We start from the raw sequence: 7,897 nt of genomic DNA on the forward strand, positions 1-7,897 counted from the left end.
TTTATCAATAAATATGCGTTAGTGAATTTCAGCCGTTTAAGAATAAACTGTAAGTATTCTAAAAACTACCTTTAAAACCAATACATACAGATATATGTATGAGTATCAACGGTTAAGAGAATAGAATCAACGGCTGTTAAACACCTGAATCGATTGATGTGACATTTCAACGGATAAGGCAAATTGTCATCCGTTGAAAGGTACTTCAGTTTTATCCGTTGACGGATAAAAATTCCAGAAATGTATTTGTCTTTCAACGGATAATGACTATCCGTTGATAGAGCAATTTTGACTTTCAACGGATAGGGAACATCCGTTGATGGAATAAACTATGTTAAAAGTCAAATTTGTTCTTAGCAACTAATATATTTCAGGCTTCAATTCAAATTGCAATAAAGACATGAATTTTAAGAGTAATTAAGCATACCTAGCTCACTTACCAATCTTGTGAATGATGATTCATCAAGTGGCTTGGTAAATATGTCAGCAATTTGTTGTTCACTTGGAACAAAATGTAGTTCCACTGTACCATTCATGACATGCTCCCTAATGAAGTGGTACTTGATATCAATGTGCTTGGTCCTTGAGTGCTGCACAGGATTCTCTGTTATGGCTATGGCACTTGTGTTGTCACAAAAGATAGGAATTCTATCAACATGAAGTCCATAGTCAAGGAGTTGGTTCCTCATCCATAACACTTGAGAACAGCAACTTCCAGCAGCAATGTATTCAGCCTCAGCTGTAGAAGTAGAGACTGAATTTTGCTTTTTGCTAAACCATGATACAAGCTTGTTTCCCAGGAATTGGCAGGAGCCTGTTGTACTTTTCCTATCTATTTTGCAACCTGCATAGTCTGCATCTGAATAACCAATTAGATCAAAGCCAGATTCTCTAGGATACCAAATACCTAAATTTGGTGTACCCTTGAGATATCTGAAAATCCTTTTGATAGCAATTAAGTGAGACTCCCTAGGATCAGCTTGGAATCTAGCACATAGACATGTAGCAAACATTATATCTGGTCTGCTAGCAGTTAAATATAAAAGTGAACCAACCATGCCTCTATAACTTGTAATATCCACAGACCTTTCAGTCTTATTTAATTCAAGTTTGGTGGCAGTGGCCATGGGAGTTTTTGCAGATGAACATTCCATTAAGTTAAACTTCTTTAAAAGATCATAAATATATTTAGTTTGACTAATGAAAATTCCATCACTAACTTGTTTAACTTGTAAACCAAGAAAATAGGTTAGTTCTCCCATTAGGCTCATTTCATAATTACTTTGCATTAGCTTAGCAAACTTTTTGCAAAGTTTATCATCTATAGAGCCAAATATTATGTCATCTACATAAATTTGAACAAGTATACTAGAGCCATTAACATCCCTAAAGAAGAGAGTTTTATCAACAGTACCTCTAGTGAAGTGATTCTCCAAAAGAAATTTTGATAAGGTTTCATACCAGGCTCTAGGTGCTTGCTTCAGTCCATAGAGTGCTTTCAACAGATAATACACATGGTCTGGAAAATTTGGATCTTCAAATCCTGGAGGTTGACTTACATAGACTTCTTCCTCTAATTTCCCATTTAGAAATGCACTATTGACATCCATTTGATAGACTTTGAAATTGGCATGGGCTGCATGGGCTAGAAATATTCTGATGGCTTCAAGTCTTGCAACAGGAGCATATGTTTCATCAAAATCTATTCCCTCTTGCTGAGAATAGCCTTTAGCAACCAGTCTGGCTTTATTCCTTATGATAATGCCATTTTCATCCATCTTGTTTCTGAATACCCACTTTGTGTCAATAGGACTCTTGTTCTTTGGTTTGGGTACCAGCTTCCATACTTGGTTTCTCTCAAATTGGTTCAGCTCTTCCTGCATAGCTAATATCCAATCTGGATCCAATAGAGCTTCTTCCACTTTCTTAGGTTCCTCCTGAGACAGAAAACTACTATACAGACATTCATCTTGAGTGGCTTTTCTTGTTTGCACTTTAGATGATGCATCACCAATGATCAGTTCAAAGGGATGATTCTTGGTCCATTTCCTTTGTGGTGGAAGATGTGCTCTAGATGAGGTGGCCTCAGTATTGTCATGATGTGAGACAGAGTGTTGACTAGTTGAAACTCCCCCTGAGTTGTTGGTCCTTTGCAGGGAACTTGGAGTTCTATCAACTGATGATGTAAATCGATTATCCGTTGATGAACTATGATCAACGGATGCTTCATTTTGTACTTCAACGGATGATGCACTATGTCTTTCAACGGATACTGCATTGCCTCTATCAACGGATGCAGTATTTTGTGCATTATCCAAGGGCATGTTTTGAATCCCTTTTGAAGTGTCATCTCCATCAGTCTCCTCTTCACTATCATCACAATATATCTCAATGTTGTCAAATTTGAGTCTCTCATTATGTCCCTCATCTGTTAGTCCATCAATCTTTTTATCATCAAACACAACATGCACAGATTCCATAACAATGTTGGTTCTTAGATTGTAGACCCTATAAGATTTTCCAGCTGAGTAACCAACAAATATCCCTTCATCAGCCTTTGCATCAAACTTCCCTTTATGGTCAGATTGATTCCTCAGTATAAAGCATTTACATCCAAAGACATGAAGAAAGTTTAGAGTTGGTTTTCTTCTCTTGAACAACTGATAAGGAGTCATGCCTTTAGCTTGATTGATCAAAGAAATATTCTGAGTGAAGCAGGCACAATTAACAGCTTCAGCCCAGAAATATGTTGGTAACTTTGATTCTTCAAGCATTGTTCTGGCAGCTTCAATTAAAGATCTGTTCTTTCTTTCAACAACCCCATTTTGCTGAGGTGTTCTTGGAGCTGAGAACTCATGCATGATTCCATTTTCTTCACAGAACAGCCTTAATGTCAAATTCTTGAATTCAGTTCCATTGTCACTCCTGATATTTCTAACCTTCAAGTCAGGATGATTGTTGACTTGCCTGATGTGATTGATAATGATTTCACTTGCTTCATCCTTTAATCCAAGAAAATAGACCCATGAGAACTTTGAGAAATCATCTACAATCACTAAGCAATATCTTTTTCTTGCAATAGACAATACATTGACTGGTCCAAACAAATCCATATGTAGCAGCTGTAATGGTTCATCAATTGTTGTTTCAAGCTTCTTTTTGAATGATGCTTTCCTTTGTTTGCCTTTCTGACAAGCATCACACAAACCATCCTTTGAGAATTCAACTAGAGGGATTCCTCTAACTAAGTCCTTTTTGACTAGATCATTCATTGTCTTGAAATTCAAGTGAGATAGCTTCTTGTGCCATAGCCAACTTTCAACTGTGCTTGCTTTGCTGAAGAGACAAGTAATGGATTCTGCATCTGTAGAGTTGAAGTCAGCTATGTACACATTTCCTTTTCTAACTCCAGTTAGAACCACTTTATTGTCTTTCTTACTAGTGACAACACAGGCTTCAGAATTGAAGGAAACTGTATTCCCTCTATCACATAGTTGACTGATGCTCAGTAAATTGTGCTTGAGACCATCAACTAATGCAACTTCATTAATGATGACATTCCTTGTTGAAATCAAGCCATATCCCATAGTAAACCCTTTGCTGTCATCTCCAAAGGTTATGCTAGGGCCAAGCTCTCTCCTTGAACTCTGTGAGCAGGGAGAAATCTCCTGTCATGTGTCTTGAACAACCACTGTCCAAGTACCATAGATTTCTTCCATTTCCCTGCACACCATAAAATCAATCAATTTGATTTTGGTACCCAAGTTTCCTTGGGTCCATTCTTGTTAGCCTTTCTCCTAGACTTCATTCCTCCTGCATCTTTAGACTTAGGTAAGTTTGAGTCAACCTTGGTCTTAGATGTAGTTGGTTGAGGTGTAGGGTTAGTCACAGAATCATTTAGCACACTTGTAAAATTATTAGGCATTGATTGTGCAAACATGTTATTCCATATGGGCATATTGTATGGCATTTGAGGCATACTAAATGCAGCAAGATAAGGATTGTTAAAATATGGCATGTTTACAAAATGTGCATAAGGATTTTGTTGAGACATAACAGGCATAGCATGCAGAGGTGATGCAGACATATTAGGCATAGAAGAGGGTACAGTTATGGGAGTCTTCTTAATGGATTTACAATTAGCAGATAGATGATTAACACTACTACAATGCACACAGCTTTTTCTAGGAGCATACCTATCAGGTGTGTAATTGTTGTGTTTATTAACTCCTACCTTCCCATTTCTGTTGGATTTTCTTTTAGATTCCTTTTTATCCTCAACCATCTTGAGCCTATTATTTAACTGTTCTAAGGTCATGTGCCCTACATTCACCTTACTGACATCTTTGGATGTGCTTGCTTCTTCTTTGACAAAGTTCTTTGAAGTTGAACCAAACTTTTTGTTGAGTTTCTTTAGATTCTCTCTTTTAGAAACATCTGCCTGTTTTGATTGAGGAACCTTCAACGGATGCTCCTTTTCTTCCTTCAACGGATAACTTTCATCATCCGTTGATTCCACATCCGTTGACAGCCCATCAATTAATTCCAGTTTCTTTTTATTTTTATCCCAGGCAGTTTCACAGAATGATTCAATTCCTTGGACCTTAGCAATTTGAGCACTTACATCCCTAGATGTCTTCCAGGCTTTAATCACCTCTTGCTCTTTCTCTAATTGATTGGAAAGTATTTCTACTTTCTTAACAGATTCATCTAGTTCATTTTCAACAAATATACAATGCAACTTTGTTTTCTCTAGGTCAATCATCTTATCTTCTAACAAAGCATTTCTATTACTTAAAAACAGATTGTTCTCTCTAATCCTACTATTTTCTTTAGCAAGAGATTTGAGAGACACACACAAATGATACAATTCGGTAGACATGTCATTAAAAGCATCATTGCACTCTTCTTTAGTAAGCTGTGTTAAGTCAGTAGTGATTACCTGATTGCTTGATGAACTAACTTCATTTTCTTCAGAATCAGCCATGAGAGCAAGGTTGACATACTCCACATCTTCATCCTCTTCATCTCCATTAGCTGCCCAGTCCCTTTCTTGAGTAATGAAAGCCCTCTTCTTTTGCTTGAGTAGATCAAAATATTTCTTTTTGTAATCTACTTGTTCAAATTTCTTCTTTTCAGAAGTTGGCTTTCTGCACTCACCTGCAAAGTGTCCACTTATACCACAATTGAAACACTTGAACTTGGATTTGTCCACAGTGTTTTTGTGAGGTTTAGTGGCTCTAGTGTTTTTCTTGAATTTCATCTTTGCAAATCTTCTGGACAGAAATGCAAGATGCTCATCAATACCATCTGAGTCATCTTGGCTGGAGTTGTCTTCATTTTCAGCAACTTGCTCTTTCCCCTTGCTTGATTCCTGATTTCTTATACCATCTTTGGAGTTTGATGTAGATCTCGCAGTTTCTTGTCTGCATTTCCTCTCATCTTCAGCTACCAATGCAACTGAACTTCCTTTCTTTCTCCCCTTCTCCAATACCTCATCCTGTTCCAGCTCTAGTTCATAAGTCTTCAAGATTCCATACAATCTTTCAAGAGTGAAGTCCTTATAATCTTGAGAGTTTCTTAAGGAGACAGTCATGGGTTTCCATTCCTTTGGCAAGGATCTTAAAAATTTAAGATTTGAATCCTTCACCTGGTACACTCTTCCATACAACTTCAGTCCATTCAACAGCTTTTGGAACCTATTGAATGTTTCATTTAAAGATTCATTTTCTTCAAAATGAAAGTATTCATACTGTTGAATGAGAAGCTGCATTTTGTTTTCTTTCACTTGTTCTGTACCTTCACACAGTAGTTGAACTGTGTCCCAAACCTCTTTGGAAGTTGTGCAATTTATCACATTATCAAACATATCCATGTTAAGACCATTAAACAAAATGTTCATAGCCTTCTTATCCTTGTGGACTTCTTCTGTGTCTTCCATTGTCCATTCTGCTCTAGGTTTTGGAATGGATTGACCAACAGCAACTGTGGCTGTAGCAACTGTTGCTACTTTGTGGGGAATGTGAGGACCATTCTCAATGCAGTTTACATAACCTTCATCTTGGGAGAGTAGATGAAAGTGCATTTTCACCTTCCAATGGTGATAACTGTCTTTGTCAAGAACTGGGATCTTTACTCCAATATCCTTCTTACTCATCTTTGTTAGATTCCAAGATCTTTAAACTCTTTGTATGTCAAGAGCCTGCTCTGATACCAATTGTTATTCCTAGTGGACTAACAATGAGATTTACAGAAGGGGGGTTGAATGTAAATCTCAAAACTTTTTCAAGTTTTGAGCAGTTTATGAAAGTTGTGTGTTCAAGAAGAACAAGTGTGTGAATTGCTTTAAGCTAATACAGACAGATATATATTCAAGCACAAATGTAAAGAACACAACAGACCTTAAAAACTTTTCTGGTGGATTTGTTGTTCCACCAGAGATGGTATTTTAGAAAATCTGTGATTAAACAATGTTGATCACAGCTGCATCCTAGTACAAACTAGATGAATTTTCTCTCAATATTTTTCTAAACAGCTCTGGAAAATCTCTCCTCTAATTACTAGCTTCTACTTGGTTTATATATTACCAAGTGTACAAGTGAAGAACAATATAAAATACAGTAATAAAATAAGATCTTCACTTGCTTCTTTTCCTGTTCACTCCAGTACTTTGTTGACTATTGCATCTTTGTACTAGAGAAGAACGGCTGCTTTTTCTGTTGTTCCTGAAATTCGGCTACCACATCTCAGTTGTCTCTATCAACTCATGTGCCTCTGTTTGTAGGTACAACTACCCCTTATCAACGGCTAATCATCAGAACATCCGTTGAAGCTTTCATCCGTTGATGCACTCATCCGTTGAAGGATGTTATCCGTTGAAGCTTTCATCCGTTGATGCACTCATCCGTTGAAGGATGTTATCCGTTGATGACTTTATCCGTTGAAGCTTTAGAGACATCCGTTGAAGCTTAGCTTCTCATCCGTTGAAGGTCTTTAAGTCATCCGTTGATACCACTTTACTTATACAAAATTACAAGGCATGAAGTATTTACAATTGGCCTTCCTATCTGCATATCATCTAGTAGTCAACATGACTCATAGTTTCTCTCAACTTCCAAGAATTACATTTTAAATACAGAGACTGAAATATGCTACAACACTAGACTTATTTCTAAGTAAAGCTACACCATCAACGGATAGCCAAAGTGGTCTTATCCGTTGAGGCTACAGACACTAAATTTCTACTTAAGTATTTTGTTAAACATATCATCAAACTAATGCACATACATTCCTAACAAATTCATTTACTGAAGGCTAACCAAACTACTTGTACCTAGATATTTTGTGAAAGAAGATACAATAACCATGAAGTTGAGAATACATCTATACAAAAAATTGATATAAATACTACTTTTCATTACATATAAGTTATAACAATGAACACCGAATAAATAATTTAAAATTTAATCTCAAAATATCGCAGTGCAGTTGTACACCTGTAAAAAAGGGGAACATGGCTAATGCATCAAAAAAAGTACATCTACAGAGATCATCAAAACCATCATTGCTGCTTGCAAGAGGCAATCATGTATGTGTTCACATACCTGCCTAACAAACAAGAAGCCAACTGTAAAATGTTCTTAGAAAAAGAATGACGACATATTTGGATAATCTCAAAGCAAAAAGTATAAAGAGAGACAATGATATGCTGTAGCATAATACACGATACTAAAATTCATAATTTAGAAAATGTAATAGATGATAAGTATCAACAAGCAATATTACCTCTTATTAAGGCAAGTATTACCTTCTTAACTCATCTTGCATTTTACTCATTACCAAAAGTCTCGTTTTCCTTTCTTTTCTCGCATAATTTTGCATTTCGTGCCCATTGATA

Source organism: Apium graveolens, chromosome 9, assembly GCF_009905375.1.
Source record: "Apium graveolens cultivar Ventura chromosome 9, ASM990537v1, whole genome shotgun sequence".
Classification (NCBI taxonomy): domain Eukaryota; kingdom Viridiplantae; phylum Streptophyta; class Magnoliopsida; order Apiales; family Apiaceae; genus Apium; species Apium graveolens.